The 13,347-nt window shown below is 35.8% G+C and overlaps 1 long non-coding RNA gene across 3 annotated transcripts in view; it reads left to right on the top strand.

Annotated features, from left to right (window-relative positions):
• LOC105304286 overlaps window positions 1–13,347 on the top strand; it is a 68,405-nt gene that overhangs the window by 541 nt on the left and 54,517 nt on the right. For 2 of the 3 annotated variants that reach the window (XR_002776823.1, XR_002776822.1), the window contains exon 2: window positions 2,292–2,414. This is a non-coding gene — a long non-coding RNA (uncharacterized LOC105304286). Of the gene's footprint in view, window positions 1–6; window positions 655–2,291; window positions 2,415–13,347 lie in introns of those variants that run through there. The other variant, XR_896984.2, reaches the window with a different exon arrangement.

The raw sequence follows: 13,347 nt of genomic DNA on the forward strand, positions 1-13,347 counted from the left end.
TCGCCGCATGGTGAATCCGCGCTGTTCCACATTGCTTGTGCGGAAATATGGCCTCATTTCTCCCCATTAGGGTGGTGGGTAAGACAGTCTAGTAATATGAACCTATTGGGGCATTAGTGTTCTTGCTACTACCCCACCATACCCTCTTGGAGTACTCAAATTTGGAACGAGAGGCGCGAACCTCAATAAGGGGTTTTACTTCGTGGGAAATTTAATCTAACATGTTGCATTTCAACTTGGGAGGTCGGAAACCGAAAGCCTCCTCCCTGTAGACGGAGGAGAGCCGTCCCCTGAGGAGAAACGGTCTGGCAAGAGGCAGTCTATTGGGAAGCCTAAAAACAGTTTATGAAGTCCCTGCGCGGACGCTATGGGTGCATCATGCAGTTCCTCTTGAGGCATAATAATAGCAGCTACTCTTTAGGGGGCTCTCACTGTTGTCAGTGATCTCCCGCCAAAGACCACCGAGAACGCCCCTATATTTGAACAAAGTTGGGCTTACTGTCTGTCTCCTTGCAAGGAGAGGAGGCACGGCCTGGGGAACAGCAGGCATCTCGTGAAAAGGGTGCTGGAAAGAATTTACAGGATTTGGGTTTGTGTGAGGGAATTTGGAGAAGGGTTCGTTGAAGGAGGCCTCTCTGGATTGAATGCTATTAGGTAGGTGGAGTATTTTAATAATTCTTAATCTATAAAGGGAGAAGAACCAAGAGAGGCTAAAGCTATGACTGGTTAAGAAGCAGTAGTCCCTCATGTTAGCCTGGGTAGGGGGCTATTTGTTTTCGTGTGTGTGTGTGTGTGAGAGAGAGAGAGAGAGAGAGAGATTGGGACGGTGTTCTTTGTATTCAGACATGATTATGGAGTGGTTTTGTTTTGTCTTGATCCATCATGGTCACAGAGTGGCTTTTTTTTAACTTGGTGTCCTGTGAAGTTGTTTATGTTCAACAGGGCAGCATATTCTAGCTGATAGTGTAAGCACAGTGAGAAAAAAATCAGGAACTGCTTTTTTTCTCACTGTGCTTCATATCACTTAATATATGTTCCCTGCTTTAAGCCTCAAAACAACTGCGTGAGATAATCCACAGATAGTTAGTACTCCACATTGGGTACTGGTCCCTAATCTAAGCATGGCAGGTAAGATTAGAATCCTAACTCCAATGAATTTACAGCTTAGTGAGAATGATACTTTATTAGCCCCTTTTTCCAGTTGAGGAAACTATGCTTTCACAGCTTTGAATAAGTCCAAAATCATACAGCCAGCAAAAGCAGAGAACCTGGGGATCAGGTTAGGACAATCTGATGCCAGTGGCTGCCACTTTATCGCTTTGAATATCTGCATCATCCCTAAGGAGGCTCTACTGTCTCAGTAATCTTTAGCTACTTACCGTACATACCAGGGGTTCTCAACAGCAGCACTGTTGACATTTTGAGTCAGATAATTCTTTGTTGTTGGGAGCTGTTCTGTGCATTATAGAATTTTTAGCAGCATCCCTGGCCTCTATACACTAGATGCCAGTGGCACCCTTCCCCCAGCTGTGTAACACAAAAATGTCTCCAAGTATTACCAAATCACCCTTGGTTGAGAGCCACCAGTACATACCATTTACCTCTCCTCTTGGGTCTCTGAGAGGTAAATATTTGGGGCATTGACAGTCCTTAAATCACTTTGAGTGGGGAGGCCTTGAGGAGAGAGAGGAAACGATGTGGCCTAAGTTTTTGAAAAGGCTGTTGGACTAGGAAAATGAAGACTGAGAAAACAAATGAAGTGGGAAAAAATGGAGAAGAGAAGTGATAGAGATAGAGAGGAGCTCATAGGAAATCACTGTTAAGTTACTCAGTATACGCTAACAAAGTTAGTTCGTACTAACAAAGACACAAAGTCTGGATGAGGCCTCATTTTACCTCCACTCCCTGTTTGAGAAATGCTGGTATGCTTAACAAATAGTCTTGACCACTTCTGTGAAAAGATTTTATTTTCCATTTTAGCATGATACCAGGCATGATCTCCCTGAACTGGCTACTTGCAAGAGACTTCAAAGATTTCAGGCTTCCCACAATGTAGTAGGAAAGCCAAAATTCTCAGAGGAGTTGGCAGACGTCACAAAGCAATAGTAGCTAAGCTTTTCCAAGTTTTCCAAGAGGTAGATCCTAACTAGACTAAACTAATAAGAACATCAACACAAATCATCACTCATATTTTCCTAACCTCTATCATCTAGGAATCTCTGCAAGATATATAGACATTAATTTCTTCTCATAACGGTGAGAGAAATCATTATAATTTTTCTGTTTCATAGATACAGAAGGCAAGTTATGAAGTTGGCAAAAAATAGTGAGAAATCCAGAAACAGACTACTGGAATCTTCACTTTGGGCCATTGTTGATGCTCAGCATCACTCCAGATCTCCAGCTGCCTAATAGTAAGCTAATGATGATAATCCTTAATTATATTCTAACCTATAGGCACTAAAATATTCCATAGTCTCTTCACTTGACCCATAAAATAGCAGGCCTATAGAGGCTGCGACTTAAAATTAACTAGCAACAGTACTTGAACTAGAACCCATATCTCATGATTCTTAGTTCAGTACTCTTTGTACTTGGTAAATAAGCCTATACATCCTTGTCGGTGATATTTAATTACAGAAAACATTATTAAGATCGAGATTCTAATCCACATAGAAATCCAAATCAATTGAACCCTTTTCATCTATGAATGTCTCATTACGTGGGGCCTTTAAGAATTATCTTTGAGGAGGAAAAGAGAAAGTCACTGAGATATTAGTGAAAAGCATCTAGTAACTCTGAAATTAAATTTATCTTTGAGTTGATGTGGTAGACAGAAGGTATATGAAGCTCTCCCAAAGAAGTCTTGAATAGTTATCCTTTGAGAACTAAACTAGCAAGAATGAATTCTTCATTCTTTACTTACATATAGAAATGATTTCTGAGATAATATGTCACTGAGATTTAGAATCACCAATTCTAAGCAAGTTGGCCAGGCTATACTCTAATGAAAATACTATCTCTAAATACTGTAATATGTCCATGATTCCCAAATCCATATTTCCAACCCAAACCTCTTCTCTGAGTTTCAGTCTTACATATCCAAGTGCCTACTTTTCTACATGTGCTTGTCTCACAGAGATGTCAAAGTTCCTGTGTCTGGGTATTTTCCTATTGCAAGCCTTTCTTATTTCAGTTAAGGGCACTGCTCTTTGCCCAGTTGATTAAGTCAGAAACCCAAGAGTTAACTTGATTCTTTCCTTTTTCTTACCTTCTTCATCCAATTCATTATCAATTCTTATTGATTTTAAATCCAAAATAAACCTCAAATACAATCATTTCTCTCTATCTCTACTGCCACTAGTCTAGTACAAGTGATTGTTATATCTTTCTTGGATACTGCAGCATTCTTCTCTGGCCCTTTTCCTTTATGACACTTAACACAATTTATTGGTCAGTTGTTTACTGGTGATTTTCATAATCTCACTTCACTACTAGAATGTATATAAATTCCTTGAGGATAGGTGCAAAATCTGTCCTGTTCATTCAGATATTCTCAGCACCTAGCAGAGTGCCTGGTACAAATATTTGGTAACTATTTGTTGAATTAATGGGTGAAAATCCAGTAGTGTCCAAAATTTTAATATGATTGCTTTCAGTGATGTAGTCAAAGTTGGAGCCTTTATTTAATTATATGGTAAAAATGACTGAAGCTAACGTTAATTAAAATTAATTATAATCCAGTATGTATGCCTGAAAGAATGTGTTAGAATTAAAATCGTTCTCTTGGAACCCAGAAAGAGAGGAATCTGCCAGGATTGGCTATGTTTTTTCATTCAGCAATGTTCAGGACTGAGCAGTCATAAATCCAAGCTAGTCATTCACAGGTATACTTGTTCCAAAGCATAGATAATTTCTTAGGCTTCACCTGGGACCAAATGAAATGAACCTTAAAATTATCTATCTCTCTTTTTTTTCTGATCGTTCACCAAACAATATTTTGATTACCAACTTAAATTCCCTGGTACCTTTACACTGAGAAGGAAATACTCTGGACGACAAACACAAATATTTCAGTCACTGGAAAAATATAATCCATGCTAGAACGTAACTCTGAGGGCAGGAAATTGTTAATCACAGCTATGTCTCTAGAACCTAGAACAATGCTTAGCACAAAGTAGATTCTTTATGAGTGTTTGATGAATGTGTATTAATAAATTAAAATTATACTTTATACCACATTCTCTTATGAATTTGGTTATTGTGAGTCAATCCTCAAGTATCTTTCCATGCTAGATGCATTAGGAAAATCAGATTTCTGGTCTTGCAGGCCGAATATGAGATCCTGAGACCCTATTTGGTTAACCACCTGACCGCCTTCTCTGATGTTACCTTCTTGGTTCTCTGTAACTCCAGTTCAGTCTCCATGTAGCCTGCTGTCTCCTTAAAGAAAAGAAATCTAATCATGCTGCTCCCCTGCCTAAAAATCAATTGTCTGTTACTTTTAGAATAAAACTATCTGTAGTCTACCTCTGCAGCTTTCCTAGTCTTACTATTATCCATCATGTATTGTTAAGTTCTAGCTACATTAAATCATTTAATATCTCTTGAACATGCTGTTCCCCTGGCTGGAATGTCAATCCCTTCTCTTCCCATCTGATGAACTCCTCCCATCCTTTAAGATCCAGCTTAGGTGTTAACTTTTTAAAAGAAGCCTATGATTTCCTTAGGGAGAAGAAAGCTAGTCCTTCTTGTTTTCTTTCATTACTCAATTACAACCCAAATCATATCTTGTAGCTATCTTTGAGATCCTGGAGGGCAGGATCTGTGACTTACTCATCTTTCTTTGCTTCTCCAATGCGTAGCACATATTTGTGAATGCAAGAACCCACATGGGGTGATAGGTATGAGGCGCTGATAACAAACTTGCAACAGCCTTAGCTTCTTGAACATAGCCTCCTTCCCAAGGGTGAATGAGAAACTTCCCAGCTATATTCCATTTGAAATAATTGAGTGTGACTATAGTCCAGAAAGCAATGTGCTTTACAAATTCCCTTTATGATTCACTATAGAAGGAGGTGATTACAGTCTTCTTGACAGATCAGCAGGCTCTTAGAAAGTGATTCAGCATACCGTGTACACACTTGGCACCTTGGATTGTCACTCCTCATTGCTCATCTTTCTCTCTTGTGCTTGAGTAACCCCAACACCTACCACAGTGTCTAGCATTTATTAGGAGCACAATAAATGTTTGTTGAAAGAATGCATGCTTTAATAACTGAAATAAGAAAATTAATTTTCTCTTCTTTTGGATAATTTAAACTCTTCCTTCTAAAATATTTAAGGTGCCATTTTCTCTTTAAGGCTTTTTTAATCAGCCTAGCCTACTATAATTTTACCCTTTTCTGTCTTCATGTAATACTTATCATTTAGAATACGCTATCTTACATTGTTATTTATTTTTAAATGCATATGTTCTTTCTTTCCAGCTAGATTATAAAATCCTTGAGGGAAGAGTCTGTGTGTACTGTTGCCTCCTCCAGCATCTTAAATCTAGTAGGATCTTAATGCTACACATTGTTGGTGATGTTACCCAGGGTTACTTAGTGTTTTGGCATCTCTATAGAAGACTTTAAAACTTAAAAACAAAACAAAACAAAACACTGTGAGATAACACCATTAGGGTGACTATTAGAAAAAATAAAATTACAAGTGTTAGCAAGGATGTGGAGAAATTAGAACACTTGTGCACTGTTGGTGAGAATGTAAAATGGTGCAGCTACCACATATGGCTGTTCCTCAGAACAGTATGGTGGTTCCTCAAAAAGTTAAAAATAGAATTATCATATGATTCAGCAATTCCAATTCCGGGTATATATCCAAAAGAATTGAAAGCATGGTCTTGAAGAGATATTTGTACACGCATGTTCATAGCAGCATTATTACCAATAGCCAAGAGGTAGAAGCAACCCATGTTTGTTCATAGATGAATGTGTATTTAACCACAATTTTTTTAAAAAAGCACTAAACAGGGAGTTAAAAGACCAAGGATGGAGTTCTTGGTTTTAGCCTGATGACTAATGAATCTTGAGCAAGTCACTTTTTTACTCATGCCTTTGTTTCTTCATCTTTAAACAGGATAATAAAACCTGCCCAGCTTCTGGGTTTGTGTAAGGATCAAATAGAAAAAAAACAACAACTACCAATTACTCTTAAGATAATTTTTTGAGTATCATTTTTCCAGTATTCCAATGCCCTTGACCTCTTTTAATATTTCTTACAAGTTTTACATCTTATTTTATAACAACCCCTAAAGATACCTCAGTTAGCACTTCAAAGGATATGGATGCTGACCCCTTTCAATTTAGTCTGCTCACCTTATAATTTAGTCCCAGGAAAAACAGGACTGTTGAATGACCTAAGATGCTAATTACTATTGTGGTTTAGCATTAATTGAGGAAATACAAGCTCAGGGTTTTCATGTGAGCATAAGAAAGCTGGTCCCAAATAAGAGGAATAAGGAATAACATTTGCTGAGTACCTACTAAGTGTTAGACCCTATAGCAGATGTGTTACATGCATTATCTCTTTTAACCTTCACTACAGCCTTGTCAGGTTAATAATAATATACTCATTTTATAAATGGGGAAAACGAAGCTCAGCGAGGTTAAGTCACTTACCCAAGATCACACAGTGAATGAGAGAGATGGAATTCGAGTCCAGATCTGTGTGACTCTGAAGCTCATACTCTTTCTACTTTGTTATACTGCTTCTCAAAATATATTTGACTTTGCCTATTGGTAACAATTAATGTTAAATTATATATATTTACTGTATATTTGTACGTTTAGATCAATTATCTTTCTTGGTCATTACAAGTAAGATAGGCTGTGTAGGGATGATTATCACCACTTGATAGATGACAAAACAATCAGAAAAATTAACTTACCTAACATCCACCAACCAACAGATGATAATAACAGGACTTGAAAATAGGGAATGCTATTCTCAGACCCATGCTTTTCCACATCAGCCTCATGGGAGCAGAATTTTATCTCTGAATTTTCTGGTTCTGACATTTTTTTATGGGAGTAAAAAAATGAGCATCTTGACAGTCTTGCAATTCTTGTTATACATGGACAGATTAAACATGTGTTCATCCCTATTTCTCTCATTCCCAAAATGACAGCGAGTTAATATTTTTTAAATTATCAGCTCACACGGACAAGGGGAATAAGAAAGACAATAGCAAATGAAGGATATCCAAATTTTTGGAAGATGGAAAGTTAACCTGAGAAAACTGAATTTCAAATGCTTGAGAGGGCGTATGCTAAGAAGAGGCAAGCAGATTCATATTGCAGAACACTAAAACATCAGGAATTAGAAAGAGCAAATACTACAGCAGCAGAAATGTGTGAGGCTGAAAGTCTATATAAGAAGTTAAACTACCAGGTCTCTTCCTCATCCTCCTCAATTAGGCTACTACCCCACCACCTCCTTAGCAGAACCTTGGAGGTTTATACTGTGAAAAAATTGAACTAAAGAAGCTTCAGTCAGAGATACCAGGCATAGCTAAAGATTATAGCTGGGGAGGCTGAGGTAGGAGGATACCATACTGAAAAACTGAAAACAGAGATCAGATGAATGACTACGTACTAAATGACGAAACTTGCCCAGCTGTCTTGTTCTATTTCACTCCAGCATTGCTGTCAGCAAGACATATTTTCCAGGCAGGATAGCGGAACATTAATTTGGGGAAACTTAAAATGGAATGATTCCCAGAAGAAAAATCTATGGGTACTGATACATGAGGATCTCCTAACAAAACAAATAGGTACTCACTTTATCATCCTGCAATGAAACCCACCAAATGACAAATTCTTCTTGTTAACGCAGAGCTTCCAAATAACTTTATAGTGGCTCACTCTTAGATATGAATGGACAGCAGAGGATCACCAGGTAGTTGAGAGAAACCTTCGCCAAGAAAGACAACATCAAATAGGAAAGGAAAAGAAAAAAGGAACTGAGAGGAAACAGAAACAATATAGAGAGCAAAAGACTGTCTTTTAAAAAACAAGTGCCCTCTGAGAGATAGTATAAAATAGTGCATCCATAAAACAAAGACAAGATACCCTAAAAAAGAGACAAAGAATAGCTCTGGGAAATTAAAAATAAATAATTCATAGAAATATTAATATATGAAATTGAGGAACTCTCCCAGAAAATAGAATAAAAAGAAATGTAAAATAAGAGAGAAAAGATAATTAGAGGGAGGATCCATAAAGCCCAACATTAGACTAATAGGAGTTAAAAAAAAGAAGAAATGCAGGGAAGGAATTTACCACAGAAACTATGAGAGGATCTCTGATAACTGAAGGACATGGGTTTCCAGATTAACAGCCTGTTGAGTGCCCAGCATAAAAAAACAAAAAACAAAAAACATAAGCCAAAAAAAAAAAAAAGCTAAAAAAACAAAACCCCTATGGCACATCATAATGAAATTTCAAAACACAAGGGATAAAGAGAAAATTTTAAAATTTGGTGATGGGAGGTGAGGAGGGAGCAGAGAAAGTGGAATGGATTACTAATAAAAAAAAGTATATAATAAGAGTAGCATATTTTTCAACATTAACACTAATAACTAAAAGACAAACAGTGCTTTCAAAATTCTGAGAGAGAATTATTTTCAACCAAAAATTCAATATTAAAGCATGTTATCGAAATCAAGTTTGAAGGACAATTAAAGATATCTTCAGGCATGCACGGATCAAATATTTATTACTCTCTCCCCGCCCTAAGCAGGGACACTACTGGAGGATGTGCTCTGCTGAAACAAGACAAAGATAAAGGTTTTAGGAAACAGAATCAACCTAAGAAAAAGGCAAAAGGAATTCCCAAGATGACAGGTATACTGCAGACCTAGGGAGAGATAGTCCAGATTGAAGAAAGTAGTGCCCAGGGGAGTATTTCCAGTGAAACCGATAGAGTGTCTGACATGTTTGACAGTATTGTGAATAGTTGAGGCATTTTCACATTTCTGTTGGAGAGTCTAGAAGAATTAGATAGTAAAGAAAATTTGGCAAGCAAAAACCTGAGGCAACTGTTAATTCTGAGAACAAGAAGTTAGAAAGGAATGGTAATCATAATATAACTAATTGATCCAGAAGTAAACCATACTTGTAGAGTCTTAATAAGTTAACATGAAACATTGATTTAATTTCAAATGTTATGCTATAACAATATTGGGAGGCGGAAGGGAGAGAAAGTGTAAGGTGTTAGATCTCTATCTTTTATCAGGTACTGTTTAAAATTCACAAATCAAGAAATAGCAGTATAAATTATTTAGGAGAATGTTAGTAAATATGAAAATAAAAGAAGCAAGTAAAAGAGTCTGGAAGGGTGTGTCAGGCTTTGGAGAGGCCACTCTGCTTTTTATGTTGTTATTAAGAGTGTGTGTGTGTGGGCATGTGTGTGTGTGTGAAAATATACTCCTATGTTTTGTTAGAAGCCTTGTAGTTCCACATGACTTTTTTTTAGCCACATGACTTTTAAAGTATTTACATATATTACCTTGATAAATATTTAAAATATGAGAGAGAGGGAGAGAAAGAGGGAGGGAAGGAGGGAAGGAAAAGAAAGAAGGAAAAAGGGAAAAAATCTTGGGTCTATCCAGACCTATGATATAAAATGACATTATGAATTTACTTTAAAGAGAAGTCCTGGAGGAATACAAGAAAATAACAATCCCAGATAATTGAGAAGAATAAAACTCTAACTATTTAGGCCATTTTTTGAGATATCACAATTAGTTTAGGGTGTCACAGATGCTCCTCTCCCCCAAAACGAGAGAAATAAGGTGGATTGCTAGAGCGTTGCTATCTTCTGAGTCCTAATCAGGCTTACTGGCTGACTTTTTAAATTGTGAATTTAATTAAATGAATGTCATAGATCTTCTGGAATCTCAAAAAAAGTGTTATCATCAAGGTTAATATTGTGAGACTCTTATATGTAGAATTCTGAGACTTACATTTAAATGCCCTTTCTATGACTGTAACCTTAGCTATATAATTGTTTCTGGCCCTCTCATTTCTTCTCTTTACTCCAGAAGCCATTGTGAATAATATTTAAAAAGAATTGCTCCATGTTAAATCCATCTAATAGTAAATATGCTCCAGTGTACTTATTAGGGATTATTCAGTCTCCTCTATTAAACTATAAGAACTTTAAAAGTACCAACTATATCTTTGCCTCTGAAATTTCCCACATATCTTATTATTACTGTTCTCTGCTTCTAAAGGGCACCAAATTCAATATTTCTAGAGATATTGTGAGAATGTTTGTCATTAAATGTTCCTGTAATTCCCTGTTTGAAAATGATGGAAAGTTCCAAGTACTTCAAGAAAATTCTATCTTCATTGTTAAATTTAAGCTTACGTTGGAGCTAAACAATACAGTAAAAACAAAAGTCTGTTTTCTTTCAAAAAAGATTTCCTTAATAATTTTTATTTTTATAAAAAGAAAAGATTTTATCCCAAACATTGGAGTACCCTGCAGATTTAGAAAGCTTAATTCCTATTCTTATTTCTATGTGTTTTTATGAGTATTAACAGAAGAATTTGTGACCCATCTAACAAATAAAACTATAGCATGGAAAGTTGAAACTTGATGAGGGAGATATAAAGAGTTTTTATGATCTTGCAAAGTATAGACAGAGTGAGTCTCAATTTTTTCAAGAATACCTAGAATATTAGAACTTCAGATTACCTTTGGAAATTTAAAATACTTCAGATCACCTTTGGATATTTTATTTTAGGAAATTAAAAATAAGATAAAAATGCCTTCTAGATAGTGGATCTTAAATTTATAAAATAAACCATTTCATGTATTTTAGAACACTATGATTTTTCAATTAAGGCTATGTTATTATAGCTAATATTTATTGTGTGCTTCCTTTTGGACACTCTTCTAAGATCCTTAACACATTATCTTATTTTCTTATCTTAACCCCGTGAAATAGGTACTATAATTATCTACATTTTACAAATAAGAAAATGGTTTCAAAGAGATTAACTAAATATCATCTTCCAGATATGATCTGATCAGTTGCTAGATATAGTACCTCCTTTAAATATGTCGACTTTGTTTTTTTAATAATAACTGTCATATTGACGGTTCAGCCTTTGAAGATTTTTTTTCAGTTTGGTTCTGTTACTGTTATAGTTATATCTCTTATCTTTGTATTATACATTAATTTTGTAGGTATAGATTATATTCCTTTCTCTAATTTGTTTATAAAAATATTGAAGGGGCAAGGCCAAGAGTGGCCCACTACTACAGACCTTTGTTCAGATTCACATGGTCCTTCCATCAGGAAGGATGAGAACCTTGAAAACTACACAGCCATAGCTGACATGACCACTGGATAGGCCCTGCAGCAAAACTGTGCTCACTCATCCCTCTCACCAGTTTACTTGATTGGTTTTGGCCTAGGTCTTAAAAGTTAAAGTTAGGATGAAGAATTTGGACTAGTAGCATCTCCTGCATCCTTCACTGGGGTTATGCACAATTCCGGGTGAGAGAAATGTGAAAAAAGGGGGATCTGGTAACCTTCCCTTCCTTCAACGTAGATCTAAGTTCCCTATATTCTGACTCTACTACTCAATTTTACAAAGAGAGGAGCATTTTTTTTTTCTATGCTTTCTCTTCTTTTTCCCTGACTCAAGGCTGGAGTCCTTCATCTTCACTTTCTAAATTTTTCACTAATACCTCTTTCCTTTCTCCTGCCTCAGTCCCAGCATTCATCACAGGGACAGTTTGGAACAAAGTACTGGCCAGTTTATGGGCATTAAAAACTCTCATTCAACCTCAAAATGGCTTTGGCCATTGCTTGTTCAGGTTTTTCAAAGTGGAAATTTATATCATTTTTTATGGCATAAAGGAAATAAATGCTCATAAAAGTGAAACAATACAAAAATAAAAAATGCAAGCTGTCTAGAATTATTATGCATATAAAAATATACATGTTTTTACAAAACTGGCATTATAAGATGCATTCTACTCTATAATTTTTTCAGTATATTGTTGTCTTTTTATGTCAGTACTAACAGATCTAGCTTATTATTATTAAAATTACAGAATAAAGGGGGCCAGAAAGTCTGGAAAAATAAGCAAATGTAGATAATTGACGTATTGATATGACATTACAGTACATGATATATTCAATGTGTTGTCCTTCACTAGTAATATATAGTTCAATGAAATGAACTATGCAAAACTGGTACATAAATACAGTATTTTCATCAGTCTCTACACATGCATTTAAATGTATTTTCTTAGTTGATTGTGGATTTGTTTTCACTGAATAAACCTGTTCTTTTGGTGTACACCAGAAGAACTGACCAAGGTGGGTGAGTGTCTATCTAATTTTTTTAAATCTGTGTTTCCAGACCATGGCCACTCTGTATATCATTGTGTGGATATACTGTAATTTAATCAGTCCTCTTTTAATGGACATTTAAGTTGTTTCCAGTTTTTCAAAATTGTGAATAACAATGCAGTTAACATCCATATTTATATTCATATGTCTTTGTGGCTTATCTGATTATTTCATTGAAATAAAGAAGCAGAATTGATGGGTCAAAATGTATGACATTTAAAATTTGATTAGTTATTGCCAAACTGCCTTTCACAAAAGTTGAATCAGCTTACATGCCCACTAACATTTGAATCAACTTATACCCACACCTAATGAATTATTATAAAGTGAACTTTTTAATTAGTATCCAGGTCAAGTAATAAAATTTTGTTAGCTCCCTCAAACACCTTCCTTGTACCTTATCCCAATTCTAAGCACTCCCTCCTCTCAAAAATAATCACTATTCTGACTTTTATAGCAACCATTTCCTGCATTTCTTCATAGTCTTATCACTCAAATGTGATACTGCAGTTTAGTCTTGCCCTTTAAATTTTTTAAATATATATTTTTTCTTTGCTCTGTGTTTTAAATCTCTTAATTTATAATTTCTTTTTCCATCCCTTACTTTTCCTTAGAGTTTATTTGTTGAAGAACCTAGTCCATTTGACTTGTAGAGTTCCCACAGTCTGGATTTTACTAATTGCATATTCAAGGTACAGTTTAGCATTGTCCTATGTCCTTTATATTGCCTGCAAATTCGCAGCTGGATAAAGAGGCTTGGTCAGACTCAAGTGTGATTCCTTTGACAAGACTACACATTAGGTGTGGTTACCTGCTTGTCCTTTTTCGTGTATGTATGTGATGTTAACAGCCACTGATGCTCTTTGCCTAGATCTATTAATTCATTGGGGGTTTTCTAATCTTTTCTTTTT

The sequence above is a fragment of the Pteropus vampyrus genome, unplaced genomic scaffold (genome assembly GCF_000151845.1).
Source record: "Pteropus vampyrus isolate Shadow unplaced genomic scaffold, Pvam_2.0 Scaffold336, whole genome shotgun sequence".
Taxonomy (NCBI): Eukaryota; Metazoa; Chordata; class Mammalia; order Chiroptera; family Pteropodidae; genus Pteropus; species Pteropus vampyrus.